Source organism: Cervus canadensis, chromosome X (assembly GCF_019320065.1).
Source record: "Cervus canadensis isolate Bull #8, Minnesota chromosome X, ASM1932006v1, whole genome shotgun sequence".
NCBI classification, from domain to species: Eukaryota; Metazoa; Chordata; class Mammalia; order Artiodactyla; family Cervidae; genus Cervus; species Cervus canadensis.
In genome coordinates, this window is record NC_057419.1 from 74599545 (window position 1) to 74616012 (window position 16468).

At 36.4% G+C, this 16468-nt stretch overlaps 1 protein-coding gene across 4 annotated transcripts in view; it reads right to left on the reverse strand.

Moving 5' to 3' along the window:
- The window catches only part of LOC122435691, a 412519-nt gene that overhangs the window by 159915 nt on the left and 236136 nt on the right, over positions 1 to 16468 (reverse strand). The gene's annotated exons all lie outside the window — the stretch shown is intronic.

A 16468-nucleotide genomic window follows, 5' to 3' on the forward strand; every position in this document is an offset into this window, starting at 1 on the left:
TATGGGGAACAGAAAAAGATGGAAGTTAACAGAGATACAATCAAGAAAAAGAAAAAGCTGAAATAACAACTTAAACTTACCCCAAAAGCTATTACAGAAAGAACAATAAAAACTCAATGTGGGAAAAAAAAAGCCCAAAGTGAGTAGAAAGAAATAAATCATAAAGATCAGAGCAAGTATAATTAAGTATAGAAGAAGAAAATGAAAGCAAACCTCAATAAAACTAAAAGCTGGTTCTTGAGGAGAAGAAGATTGATCAACCTTTATTCAGGTTCATCAGGAAAACAAGAGTGAGAACTAAAAATCAGTAAAACTGGAAATGAAAAACAAGAAGTTACAATAGAAAATTTGTTATTGTTCAGCCACTCAGTCTTGACTGACTCTTCGTGACCCCATGAACTGCAGCACGCCAGGCTTCCCTCTCCTTCACCATCTCGCGGAGTTTACCTAAAGTCATGTCCATTGAATCGGTGATACCATCCAACCATCTCATCCTCTGTCATCCCCTTCTCCTCCTGCCTTCAATCCGTCCCAGAATCAGGGTCTTTTCCAATGAGTTGGTTCTTCCCATCAAGTGACTGAAGTATTGGAGCTTCAGCATCTGTCCTTCCAATGAACATTCATTGCTGATTTTCTTTAGGACTGACTGATTTGATATCCTTGCTGTTCAAGGACTCTCAAGAGTCTTCTCCAGCACCATAGTTCCAAGGGATCAATTCTTTGGTGCTCAGCCTTTGTTATTGTCCAACTTTCACACCGGTACATGACTACAGGAAAAACCATGGCTTTGACTATATGCACCTTGGTCGGCAAAGTAATGTCTGTTTCTTAATATGGTGTTGAGGTTTGTTGCAGCTTTTCTGCCACGGAGGAAACATCTTTTAAATTCATGGCCACAGTAACCATCTGCAGTGATTTTGGAGCCCAAGAAAATAAAGTCTGTTACTGTTCAGATTATTTCTTCATCTATTTGCCATGAATTTATGGGACCATATGCCATGATATTGGTTTTTTGAATGCTGAATTTTAAGCCAGCTTTTTCATTCTCCTCTTTCACCTTCATCAAGAGGCTCTTTAGTTCCTCTTCACTTTCTGCCATAAGCGTGGTGTCATCTGCATATTTGAGGCTTTTGATATTTCTCCTGGCAAACTTGATTCCAGCTTGTGCTTCATCCAGTCCAGCATTTCGCATGATGCACTCTGTGTATAAGTTAAATAAGCAGGGTGATAATATACAGCCTTGATGTACACCTTTCCCAATTTGTAATCAATTCCCTTTTATCATGTCCAGTTCTAACTGTAGTTTCTCGACCTGCATACAGTTTCTCAGGAGGCAGGTAATGTGGTCCAATATTCCCATCTCTTTCAGAATTTCCAGTTTGTTCTGATCCACACAGTCAAAGGCTTTAGCATAGTCAATGAAGCAGAAGTAAATGTTGTTCTGGAATTATCTAGTTTTATGTACGATCCAGTGGATGTTGGCTATTTTATCACTGGTTCCTCTGACTGTTTGCAGACCTGGGGCCACTCCTGAGTTTTCCAAATTTGCTGATATATTGAGTGCAGCACTTTAACAGCATCATCTTCTAGCATTTGAAATAGCTCAGCTGAAATCCCATCACCTCCACTAGCTTTGCTTGTAGTGATGCTTCCTAAAGCCCACTTGACCTCACACTCTAGGATGTTTGGTTCTAGATGAGTGATCACCCCATTATGAATATCTGGGTCATTAAGATCTTTTTTTTGTGTAGCTATTCTGTGTATACTTGCCACCTCTCCTTAATATCTTCTGCTTCTGTTAGGTCCATATCGTTTCTGTCCTTTATTGTGTCCATCTTTGTGTAAGATGTTCCCTTGATAGTTCTAATTTTCTTGAAGAGGTCTCTAGTCTTTCCCATTCTATTGTTTTCCTCTACTTCTTTACATTGTTCACTTAAAAAGGCTTTCTTATCTCTCCTTGCTTTCTCTGGAACTCTGCATTCAGATGGGTATATCTTTCCTTTTCTCCTTTGCCTTTCATTCTCTTCTTTTCTCAGCTATTTTTAAGGCCTCCTCAGACAACCATTTTGTCTTTTTGAATTTCTTTTTCTTCAGGATGGTTTTGATCACCACTTCCTATACAATGTTACAAACATCCATCCATAGTTCTTCAGGCACTCTATCAGATCTCATTTCTGAAATCTTTTTTTTTTCCCTTCCACTGCATATTTACAAAGGATGTGATTTAGGTCATACCTGAATATTCTAGTGATATTCCCTACATTCTTTAATTTAAGTCTGAATTGCTAATATGATCACTTGCAGTTTTCATGATCTGAGCCACAGTCAGCTGCTGGTCTTGTTTTTGTTGACTGTATAGAGCTTCTCCATCTTCAGCTACAAAGAATAAAATAAATTTTATTTCAGTATTCACCATCTAGTGATCTTCATATGGAGAGTAGTGTCTTGTGTTGTTGGAAGAGGGTGTTATGACCAGTACATTCTCTTGGCAAAACTCTGTTAGACTTTGTCCTGCTTCATTTTGTACTCCAAGGCCAACTTGCCTGTTATTTCTGGTATCTTTTGATTTCCTACTTTTGCATTCCAGCCCCCTATTATGAAAAGGACATTTTGGAAGGTGTTAGTTCTAGAAGGTTTTGTAGGTCTTCATAGAACCATTCAACATCAGTTTCTTCAGCATTAGTGGCTGGGGCATAGACTTGGATTACTGTGATACTGAATGGTTTGCCTTGGAAATGAATTGAGATCATTCTGTCATTCTTGAGACTGCACCCAAGTACTGCATTTTTTACTATTTTATTGACTATGAGAGCTACTACATTTTTTTCCTAAGGGATCCTTGCCCACAGTAGTAGATATAATGGTCATCTGAATTAAATTCGCCCACTCCCATCCATTTTAGTTCAATGATTCCTAAAATGTCAGGGTTCACTCTTGCCATCTCTTTGACCACTTCCAATTTACCTTGATTCATCAACCTAATATTCCAGGTTCCTATGCAATATTGTTCTTTATAGCATCGGACTTTACTTTCATCACCAGACATATCCACAAGTGGGCGTTGTTTCCACTTTGGCTCAGCCTCTTCATTCTTTCTGGAGCTATTTCTCTGCTCTTTTCCAGTAGTATATTGGACACCTACCAACCTAGGAGTTCATCTTTCAGTGTCATATCATTTTTGCCTTTCCAAGGGGAAGGAGCAGTGATCCCCTTCAAGAGACCAAGTCAGACCTGCCTTTGAGCGTTTTAATGTCTCCTGCAGAGGCATGAGTCAGCAGTGGCCTGCTGTGGAGACAGAGGCTCTGCAACTGCTGTCCTGAGAGGAGCATAAGTCCTCTTGAAGGATGTTGCCATTAGCTCCACTACAGAGCCACTGGGGCAGGCGACTCACAAACCGGAGAACAATTATACCAAATAAATTATCACACTGCTGGGAAAGTTCTAGGACCCACAACAGACTTCCCAACCTGGGGATTGGGCAAAGGAACTGAGTATCCCAAGGGAGTCTGACTTTGAAGGTTAACAGGATTTGACTACAGCAGTTCCACAGGACTGGTAAACAGACACCCTTGGAGAGCACAAACAAAACCTTGTGCACACCAGGATCCAGGAGAAAGGAGCAGAGACCCCACAAGAGGCTGAGCCTTACTTGCCTGTGTGTGCTTGGCAGTCTCTGGTGGAGATGTGTGTCGACAGAGTTCTGTTGTGGGATCAGGGGCACTGCTTACAACAGTCCTGGAATAAGTCCTTTTGAAGGAGGTTGCCATTACTACCATTATCCCTATCATAGTTTGGCCTCAGGTCAAACTACAGGGAGGGAACACAGCCTACAGCCCCACCCATCAGAAGGAAATTGGATTAAAGACTTACAGAGCATGAACTTGCCCACCAGAACAAGGCCCAGTTTTCCTCACAGCCATCAGGAAGCTTGCACAAGCCTCTTATCCTCACCCACCAGAGGGTAGACAGAATGAAAACCACAATCATAGAAAACTAACCAAATTGATCACATGGACCACAACCTATCCTAATTAAATGAAACTTTGTGCAATACCATGTAGGGCCACCTAAGACGGATAGGTCATGGTAGAGAATTCTGACAAAATATGGTCCACAGGAGAAGGGAATGGCAAACCACTTCAGCATTCTTTCCTTGAGGACCCCATGAACATTATGAAAAGGCAAAAGGACATGACAATAGATGATGCAGAAATACAAAGGATTGTAACAGACTATTACAAGCAGCTATATGCCAATAAAATGGACAACCTAGAAGAAATGGACAAATTCATAGAAAAGTATAACCTTCCCATACTGAACCAAGAGGAAATAAAAATATGAACAGACCAACCACAAGCACTGAAACTGAAATTGTGATTTAAAAACTTGTAACAAAAGTCCATGACCAGATGGATTCACAGGTGGAGTCTTTCAAACATTTAGAGAAAAGATAAAACTTATCTTTCTCAAACTTTTCCAAAATATCTCAGAGGGAGAAACACAAATTCTCCCAAAAAATTGCAGAGGGATAAACCCTCATTCTATGAGGCCACCATTACCCTGATACCAAAACCAAAGATGTCACAAAAGAAGAAAATTACAGACCAATATAACCGATGAATTGGAGAAGGAAATGGCAACCCACTCTAGTATTCTTGCCTGGAGAGTCCCAGGGAAGGGGGAGCCTTGTGGGCTGCCATGAGTCTATGGGGTCGCACAGAGTTGGACACGACTGAAGTGACTTGGCAGCAGCAGCAGCAGCAGCATAACTGATGAATATAGATGCAAAAATACTCAAAAAAAAATACTAGCAACTCAAATCCAACAACATATTAAAAGAAACATACAACATGATTGAGTGGGATTTATCCCAGGGATGCAAGGATTCTTTAGTATATGCTAAGCAAAATTTGAAACACAATATTAACAAACTGAAGAACAAAAATCATATGATCATTTCAATAGATGCAGAAAAAGCTTTTGACAAAATTCAACACTCATTTCACTCATTTATGAAAAAACAAACAAACAAACAACAACAAAAAACCTCAAGAAAGTGGGCATAGATGGAACCTATCACAGAAAACATTATTTTCAATGGTGAAATACTGAGAGCATTTCCTTTAAAATCAGGAACAAGACAAAGGTGACCACTCTCAGCACTATTATTCAACATGTTTTGGAAGTCATTAGCCATGGCAGTCAGAGAAGAAAAAGAATTAAAATAAATCCAAATTGGTAAAGAAGTTAAACTCTCACTGTTTGCTGATGACATGATAATATACATAGAAAATCCTAAAGATGTTACCAGAAAACGTCTAGAGCTCATCAATAAATATAGTAAATTTGCAGGCTATAAAATTAATACACAGAAATCTCTTGCATTCTTATAATCTAACAATGAAAGATCAGAAAGAGAAATTAAGGAAACAATTCTGTTTACCATGGAAATAAAAATTATAAAATAACTAGAAATAAACCTATCTAAGGAGGCAAAGATATGTATGCAGAAACCTATGACATTTATGAAAGAAATAAAAGATGACACAAAGAGATGGAGAGGTATACCATGTTCTTGAATTGGAGGAATCAATATTGTGAGAATGACTACACTATCCAAAGCAATCCATAAATTCGATGCTGCTGCAGCTAAGTCACTTCAGTCATGTCTGAGTCTGCAACCCCATAGACAGCAGCCCACCAGGCTCCTCTGTCCCTGTGATTCTCCAGGAAAGCATAGTGGAGTGGGTTGCCATTTCCTTCTCCAAGGCATGCATGCATGGTAAGTCACTTCAGTCATGTTCGACTCTGTGCGACCCCATAGATGGCAGCCCACCAGGCTCCTCGGTCCACAGGATTCTCTAGGCAAGAATACTGGAATGGGTTGTCATTTCCTTTTCCGAGATTCAATCCAATCCCAACCAAATTAACAATTGTATTTTTCACAGAACTAGAAAAAAAGGTTTTACAATTTGTACAGAATTACAAAAGATCTTGAATAGAAAAACGAATCTCAAGGGAAAAAAACAAACAAACAAACAGACAAACAAAACAGAGATGGTGGAATCAGGCTCCCTAACTTCAGACTATACTACAGGGTTATAGTAATCATTATAGTATAGTACTGGCACAAAAACAGAAATATAGATCAATAGAACAGGATAGGAACCTCAGAGATAAACCCATACACTTATGGTCACCTAATCTATGAGAAAGAGGCCAGAATATACAATGGAGCAAGGACAGCCTATTCAATAAGTGGTCCTGGGGAAACTGAACAGCTACATGTAAAATAATGTAATTAGAACACTCAACACCATACATATAAATAAACTCAAAATGGATTTAATACCTAAATATAAAGCCAGACACTATAACTCTCTTAAAGAAAAACATAATGTAAGCAGTACACTGTAACATAAATCGCAGCAAGATCTTTTCTGACTCACCTCCTACAGTAATGAGAATAAAAACAACAATAAATAAGTGGGACTTAAACTTAAAATCTTTCTCATAGTAAAGGAAAACATGAAGAAGATGAAGAGATAAACCTCAGAATAGGAGAAAATAATAGCAAATGAAACAACTGATAAAGGATTTATCACCAAGATATACAAACAGCTCAATATAAAAAGAAAGGAACTCAATAAAAAATGGATGGGGGTCTTCAATCTTTCCCAGCATCAGAGTCTTTTCCAACACGTCAGTTCTTTGCATCAGGCGGCCAGATTATTGGAGCTTAAGCTTCAACATCAGTCATTCTAATGAATATTCAGGACTGATTTCCTTGCTGTTCAAGGGACTCTCAAGAGTCTTCTCCAACACCACAGTTGAAAAGCATTGGTTCTTTAGTTCTCAGCTTTCTTTATGGTCCAAATCTCACATCCATACATGACTGCTGGAAAAACCATAGCTTTGACTATAAGGACCTTTATTGGCAAAATAATATCTCTTCTTTTTAATACGCTGTCTAGGTTTGTCATTGCTTTTCTTCCGAGGAGCAAGTGTCTTTAATTTCATGGCTGAAGTCACCATCTACAGTGATTTTGGAGCCCCTGAAAATAAAGCCTGTCATTGTTTCCATTGTTTCCCCATCTATTTGCCATGAAGTGTTGGGACTGGATGCCATGATCTCAGTTTTTGAATGTTGATTTAATCCATGTTATGGATTAAAATGTTTAATCCATAAAAATCCTGAATGTTTAATCCAGGTTTTTCACTCTCGTCTTTCACTTTCATCAAGAGTATATATAGGTGCATATATAGTAAAGGTGATACTGGATTAATCACATAAAGTTAGTGAAAATTAGAAGACAAAAGTAGTAAAAATAACTATAACTACAATAATTAATTAAGGGATACATAAGATAAAAAGATGTAAATTATGACATCAAAACATAAAAAAATTTAGCTGGAGGGGAAATGTAGTATTTTAGAATGCATTTGAACTTTAGTTGTTAATAGACTTTATAAATGTAGGTTATTTTACATTAGCCTTATAGATACAAGCAAAAATCAATAGTAGACAGACAGTAGATAATGAGAAAGTAATTTCAGATGTATAAGGCAAAAGAAAGTCATCAAATCCCAAAGGAAGAGAAGAAGAAAGGAATGGAGAGGAACTACAAAACAGCCAGAAAACAATTCACCAAATGACAATAAGTACATAACCATCAATAACTACTACAAATGTAAATTGACTAAATGCCCCAATCAAAAGACACAATGGTTGAATGGATAACCGAACAAGACAAATCTATATGCTGGTTAAGAATCTAACTTAAGGTTTAAGAACACACAGACTAAAAGTGAAGGAATGGAAAGAGATGTTCCATACAACTGAGGATCAAAAGAAAGCTGAGGTAGCTATATTTATCTCAGATGCTATAGACTTTACTACAAAGTTGGTAATAAAAGGTGATGAAGGACATTGCTTCATGATAAATAGGTCAATGCAACAAGAGGATATAACATTAGTATTTATGAACCTAACATAGGAACACCTAAATATATAAGCAAATATTAACAGACATAAAGGGAGAAATAGAGAGCAAGACAAAAAAATGAGGGGCTTTAACACTCCACTTAAATGAATGGATAGATCATCCAGACCAAAAAAAAAAAAAAAATCTATAAGGAAACACTGGTCTTAAACAACACATAAATGCACATGAAATATCCTCCAAAATAGACGGTATATGACCTCACATGTCCACCAAAGAAGTCTTAATAGTTTTAAAAAGATTCAAATCACATGAAGCATCTTTCTTGACCACAATCTTGTGAAATTAGAAATTAAATACAAGACAAAAAACGAAAAATTTACAAGTCTGTGGAGAGTAAACTATATACTATTGAACAATCAACGTGTCAATGAAGAAATCAAAAGAGAAATCAAGAAAAGCCTTAACACAAATGAAAATGGAAATATAACATACCACAATTCATGGGATACAGCAAGAGCAGTTCTAAGAGGGAAGTTCACAGTAATATATTCCTACCTCAAGAAATAAGAATTGCAAAAAACAAATCTGACTTTACATCTTAAGGAACTAGGGGAAAAATAAAGCCTAAAGTTAGGAGAAGAAAGAAATAACAAATATGAGATTGGAAATAAAAATTGACTGTGTGGATCACAATAAACTACGGAAAATTCTGAAACATATGGGAATACCAGACCACATGACCTGCCTCTTGAGACACCTGTATGCAGGTCAGGAAGCAACAGTTAGAACTGGACATGGAGCAACAGACTGGTTCCAAATAGGAAAAGGAGTAAGTCAAGGCTGTATATTGTCACCCTGCTTATTGAACTTATATGCAGAGAAATTTCTCATTTCATGAGAAATGCTGGGCTGGAAGAAGCACAAGCTGGAATCAAGAATGCAGGGAGAGTCCAAAAGTCTGTTCTGTACATCTGTGTCTCTTTTTCTGTTTTGCATATAGGGTTATCATTACCATCTTTCTAAATTCCATATATATGTGTTAGTATACTGTAATGGTCTTTATCTTTCTGGTTTACTTCACTCTGTATAATGGGCTCCAGTTTCATCCATCTCGATGTAAACCCATGCCTGATTCATGTCAATGTATGACAAAAACCACTACAATATTGTAAAGTAATTAGCCTCCAACTAATAAAAATAAATGAAAAAAATAAAATAAAAAAATGAATAAATAAAAAGAATAAAAAAAATAACACAGGGAGAAATATCAGTAACCTTAGATATGCAGATGACACCACCCTTATGACAGAAAGTGAAGAAAAACTAAAGAGCCTCTAGATGAAAGTGAAAGAGGAGAGTGAAAAAGTTGGTTTAAAGCTCAACATTCAGAAAACTAAGATCATGGCATCTGGTCTGATTACTTCATGGCAAATAGATGGAGAAACAGTGGAAACAGTGGCTGACTTTATTTTTTTGGGCTCCAAAATAACTGCAGATGGTGACTGCAGCTATGAAATTAAAAGATGCTTACTCCTTGGAAGGAAAGTTATGACTAACTTAGACAGTATATTAAGAAGCAGAGACATTACTTTGCCAACAAAGGTCCATCTAGTCAAGGCTATGTTTCTTCAGTAGTCATGTATGGATGTGTGAGTTGGACTATAAAGAAAGCTGAGCACTGAAGAATCGATGCTTTCGAAGTGTGGTGTTGGAGAAGACTCCTTGGAGTCCCTTGGACTGCAAGGAGATCCAACCAGTCCATCCTAAAGGAGATCAGTCCTGGGTGTTCATTGGAAGGACTGATGTTGAAGCTGAAACTCCAATACTTTGGCCACCTGATGTGAAAAGCTGACTCATTTGAAAAGACCCTGATGCTGGGAAAGATTGAGGGCAGGAGGAGAAGGGGACAACAGAGGATGAGATGGTTGGATGGCATCACCAACTCAATGGACATGAGTTTGGGTAAACTCCAGGAGTTGGTGATGGACAGGGAAGCCTGGCATGCTGCAGTCCATGGGGTCGCAAAGAGTCAGACACAATTGAGCAATTGAACTGAACTGAATAAAAAATAGAGACTAAAAAGAAAATAAAAAAAAGATCAAGAAAACTAACAGCTTGATTTTTGAAAAGATAAATTTGATAAACTCCTAGTTAAACACATCAAGAAAAATAGAGGGCTTCAAAAAATAAAATGTGAAATGAAAGAGGATATATTACAACTGTTTCCAAAAAAATATAAAGGATCATAAGAGACTACAATTATATGATATCAAATTGAACAACCCAGAAAAACAGATCAATTCCTAGTAACATACCACCTACAAAGTTTAATCATGGAGGAATGGAAAATCTGAATAGACCTGTAACTAGTAAGGAAATTAAATCAGTAATTAAAGAACCTGGCAATATTAAAATTTCAGGACCAGAACAAATGGATTCACTGATGAATTGTACCAGACAAAAAGAATAACAACATCTCAATCTTTTCCAATAACTTGAAGAGGAGGAAATGCTTCTATACAAATTTTACAGGGCCAGCATTATCCTGTTTTTTGTTTGTTTTTTTTTTTTTTTACATGTTTTAACACCAAAAACATTTTGGATTGGCGTATATCCAATTAACAATGTTTTGATAGTTTCAGGCGAACAGAGAAGGGACTCATGTGTGTGTGTGTATATATATATATACACACACACACATGTCACCATTTTCCACCCACCCCCCCATCCAGGCTGGCACATAATATTGAGCAGACTTCTGTGTACTATACAATAGGATTTTGTTGGTATCATTTTAAATATAGCAGTGTGTACATGAACATTCCAAAGTCCTTAACTGTCCCTTCCCCTTGGCAACCATGAGTTTATTTTCTAAATCCGAAAGTCTCTTTCTGTTTTGTAAGTAAGTTCATTTGTATCATTTCTTTTTAGATTCTACATATAAGGGATACTATATGATATTTTTCCTTCTCTGTCTGACTTGCTTCCCTCAATATGACACTTTCTAGGCCCATCCATGTTGCTGCAAATTGCCTTATTTCATTGCTTTTAATGGCTGAGTAATATTCCATTGTATATCTATATACCACATCTTCTTTATCCATTCCTCTGTCAACAGATATTTAGGTTGTTTCCAGGTCTTGGTTATTGTAAACAGTGCTGCAAAGAATATTGGGGTGCAGGTATATTTTAGGGCCATGTTTTTCTCTGGATATATGCCCAGGAGTGGGATTACATGGTCCATTCTTAGTTTTTAAAGGAACCTCCATACTGTTCTCCATAGTGGCTGTACCAATTTACATCACCACCAACAGTGCACAAGGGTTCCCTTGTCTCCACACACTCTCCAGCATTTGTTGTTTGTGGAGTTTTTGATCATGGACATTGTGACCAGTTTGAGATGATATATCATTGTACTTTTGATTTGCATTTCTCTAATAACTAGCGATTTTGAACATAGTTTCATGTGCCTATTGGCCATCTGTGTCTTCTTTGGAGAAATGCTTACTTACATTTTCTGCCCATTTTTGAATGGGTTGTTTGTTTTGATGCTATTAAGTGTCATGAGCTGTTTGCAAATTTTGGAGACTAATCCCTTATCAGACACATCATTTGCATGCAGTTTCCCCCAATCTGTGGGTTGTATTTTTGTTCTGTTTATTGTTTCCTTTGCTGTGCCAAAGCTTTTGAGTTCAAGTAGGTTCCATTTGTTTAGTTTTCCTTTTATATCCATTATTCTGGGAGATGGATTAAAAAAGATATTGCTGTAATTTATGTCAAAGAGTGTCCTGCCTATGTTTTCCTATAAGAGCTTTATAGTGTCTGGTCTAACATTTAAGTATTTAATCCATTTTGAGATTATTTTTGTGTATGGAGTTAAGGAGTGGTCTAATTTCATTTTTTTTTTCACCTGTGGCTGTCCAGTTTTCCCAGCACCATTTGTTGAAGAGACTGTCTTTCTAAAATTGTGTAGTCTCCCCTCCTTTGTCATAGATGAATTGACTATAGGTACATGGGTTTATTACTGGGTATTCTATCCTGTTCCATTGATTTAATTTTTATTTTTGTGCCAGTATCATACTGTTTTGATGACTGTAGCTTTGTAGTGTAGTCTTAAGTAAGGGAGACAGATTCCTCTAGCTGTTTTTCTTTTTCAAGATTGATTTTGGCTATTTGGGGCTTTTTGTGTCTCCATACAAATTCTGAGATTTTTTTGTTCTACTTCTGTGAAAAATGCCATTGGTAATTTGAAAGGGATTGCATTGAATCTACAGATTGCCTTGGATAGTACACTCATTTTGACAATACTGATTCTTCCAATCCACGAAAATGGTATATCTTTCCGTCTGTTACAGTCTTTTTCGATTTCTCTCATCATCTTAGAGTTTTGGAGTACAGATTTTTTGTCTCCTTAGTTAGGTTTATTTCTTAGGTAGGTGCTGAATTTTGTCAAAGGCCTTTTCTGCATCTATTGAGATAATCACATGGTTTTCATTCTTCAATTTGTTAATATGGTGTATCACATTGATTGATTTGTGGGTGCTCAAAAATCCTAGCATCCTTGGGGTGAATCCCACTTGATCATGGTGTATGATCTTTTTAATGCATTGGTGGATATGGATTGCTAGTGTTTTGTTGAGGATTTTTGTATCTATATTCATCAGTGATATTGGTCTATAATTTTTTTGTGTGTGTGGCATCTTTGTCTGAATTTGGTATCAGGGTGATGGTGGCCTCATAAAATGAACTGGGAAGTTTCCCTTCTTCTGTGTCTTTTTGGAACAGTTTCAGAAAGATAGGTGTTAAATCTTCTCTAAATGTTTGATAAAATTTGCCTGTGAAGCCATTAGGTCCTGGATCTTTGTTTGTTGGGATGTTTTTTAATTACTGTTTCCATTTCAGGGCTTGAGATTGGTCTATTCATATTTTCTATTTCTTCCTGGTTCAGTCTTGGGAGATTGTACCTTCCTAAGGATTTGTCCATTTCTTCCAGGTTACCCATTTTATTGGCATACAGTTGTTCATAGTAGTCTCTCGTGATTCTTGGTATGTCTGTGGAGTCACTTGTAACTTCTCCTTTTTCACTTCTAATTTTACTGATTTCAGTCCTCTCCCTTTTTTTCCCCGGAAGAGTCTGCCTAAAGTTTATCAATCTTATTTACTTTTCCAAAGAAGCAGCTTTTAGGTTCATTGATGTTTGTGATTGTTTTCTTTGCCTCTATATCATTTATTTCTGTTCTGATCTTTATGATTTTCTTCCTTCTAATAACTTTAGGTTTTGTTTGTTTTTCTTTCTCTAGTTGTTTTAGGTATAAGGTTAGGTTGTTTATTTGAGATTTTTGTCTATTGAGGTAAGATTGTATTGCAACAAACTTCCCTCTTAGAATTGCTTTTGCTGCATCCTGTAAGTTTTGGACCATTGTTCAGTTCAGTTCAGTTCAGTCATTCAGTCTTATCTGACTCTTTGCGACCCCATGAATGGCAGCACGCCAGGCCTCCCTGTCCAGCACCAACTCCCAGAGTCGACCCAAACTCATGTCCATTGAGTTGGTGATGTCATACAACCATCTCATCCTCTGCCATCCCCTTCTCCTCCTGCCCTCAATCTTTCCCAGCATCAGGGTCTTTTCAAATGAGTCAGCTCTTCACATCAGGTGGCCAAAGTATTGGAGTTTCAGCTTCAACATCAGTCCTTCCAATGAACACCTAGGACTGATCTCCTTTAGGACGGACTGGTTGGATTTCCTTGCAGTCCAAGGAACTCTCAAGAATCTTCTCCAACACCACACCTCAAAAGCATCAATTCTTCAGTGCTCAGCATTCTTTATAGTCCAACTCACACATCCATACATGACTACTGGATAAACCATTGTAGGACCAGCGTTATCCTGATACCACATCCAGAAAAGGATACCACAAGGAAATAAAATTATAGGTCAATATTCCTAAGGAACATAAATTCAAAAATGCTCAAAAATATCAGTAAGCCAAATTAAACAATAAATTTAAAGTATCATCAACCATGATCAACTAGTATTTATTCTAGGTATGCAAGGAAGATTTATCATCTGAAATTCAATCAATGTGATCATCATATTAACAAAATGAAAAACAAAAATCATATGATAATCTCAATAGATACAAGAAAAGCAACTGAAGAAATTCAACATACATTTGTGATAAAATGTATTGTATCTCTTAATAAACTGGATATAGTAGCAACTACTACTACTACTACTACTGAAGTCACTCAGTCATGTCTGACTCTTTGCGACCCCGTGGACTATAGCCCGCCAGGCTCCTCTGTCCATGGGATTCTCCAGGCAAGATTACTGGAGTGGGTTGCCATTTCCTTCACCTCAACATAATAAAATGTATATAAGACAAGCCCACAGCTAACGTTGTACTCAATGGTGAAAAGTTTAAAAATTTCCTCTAAGGTCAGGAACAAGACAAGGATGCTAACCTCACTCTAGTTCCTTTTATTCAACATAGTACTGGAAGTCCTAGGCAGAGTACTCTGGCAAGAAAAAAAATGAAAAATATCTGAATTGAAAAGGAAAATGTAAAACTGTCACTATTGGCATTTGAATAGATTTTATATATGGAAAATCCTAAGAGTTCCACTAAATAAAAGTTAGAACTAAAAAACAAATTCTGTAAAGTTGCAGGATAAAAAGTCAATATGAAAAATCCTGTGTATTTCTATAGAATGACAACAAACTCCCAGAAATGAAATTCCATTTACAATTGCATCAAATAATAAAATACTTTGTGATAATTAATCAAGGAGGTGAATGACTTGCATACTGAAAACGTAAAACATGATTGAAACCAAAAAAATAGATATAAATGGAAAGATACTCTTTGCTTATATGTTGGAAGAATTCATATTATTAAAAGGGCTATACTACCCAAAGAAATTTACAGAGTAAGTAAAATCCCTATTAATAGTCCAATGACTTTTTTTTCACAGAAATAGAGCAAAAAATTCTAAAATCTGTGTGGAACCACAAAAGACTCTGAATAGTCAAAGCAAGCCTGAGAAAGAACATAGCTGGAGGCATCATGCTCCCTCATTGCAAACTATTCCAAAGCTATGCTAATCAAAGGAGTATGGAATTGGCATAAAAACAGACACATAGCTCAAAGAAACAGAATATGAGAGTCCAGGAATATACTCATGCATATAGGGTCAATTTATTTTTGAGAAAGGAAGCAAAAATACATAATGGTGACAGGATTGTCTCTTCTATAAATGTTTGTGGATAAACATGGCAACCACAAGAAAAAGAATAAAACTAGACCATTTATCTTACACCCATACACAAAAATCAGCTCAAAATGGATTAAATACTTAAATGTAAAGCCTGAAATCATAAAACTTCTAGGTGGCAAACTACTTCCTTGATTCACTCTTAGAAATGATCTTTTGGATCTGACTCCAAAGGCAACAAAAGCAAAAATAAATAAATAGGACTAAAACAAACTAAAATACTTGTACACCACAAACAAAATCATCAACAAAATAAAATGGCAATCTACTGAGTGGGAGAAAGTATTTGTAAATCATATATCTGATAAAATGTTAATAGTCAAAATATATAAAGAAATCATAAAAGACAGTAGCCAACAAACAAATAATCCAGTTAAAAATGGGCAAAATACCTGAATAGGTCTTCTTCCAAAGAAAGACTGACAACAGGCACATGAAAAGATGCCCAACATCACTAATCATCAGTGAAAAGCAAATGAAAACCACAGTGAGATATGACCTTATACTTATTAGAATGGCTATTATCAAAAATACAAGAAATAAGTATCAATGAGGATATGAAGTAAATGGAATTTTGTGCACTATTGTTATGGAAAACATTCTAGAGTTTTCTCAAAACAATAAAAATAGATGTGATCCAGAAACTTCACTTCTGGAAATTTAAATGAAGAAAAAAAAATTAAAAAGTTATATGCACTTCCATGTTCACTGTAGCATTTTTGACATTAGTTAAAATACGGAAACAACCTATGTTTCTCTCAAAGAATGAATGAATAAAAAATATGTAACATATGTATAGAGTGAGGAATAAAGTCATAAAGAAGAATGAAATCTTGCCATTTGTGACAACAGGGATGGACTTTGAGGTCATTGTGCTATGTGAAATGATTCAGAAAAAGAAAGAGAGATACCATATGATCCCACTTTTATGTGGATTCTAAAAAAAAAAAAAAAAAGATGAACATAAAAATATCTGAGCTTAGAGGTATAGAGAGCAGAGTAATGGTTCTCAGAGAGAAGGGGGTCTGGAGGGGTGAAATGAGTGAAGAGAATCAAAAGGTACAAACGTCCTGTTATAAGAGATGTAAGTCATAGTGATGTAATGTACAGCATGGTGACAACAGTTAATAATATAGCATTACATTTTGAAAGTTACTAAGAGAGTACACCTTAAAAGTTTTCATCATAAGAAAAAATGTAGTTATGTAAGGTGGTGTATCATATTTAGATTTATTGTGGTGATCAG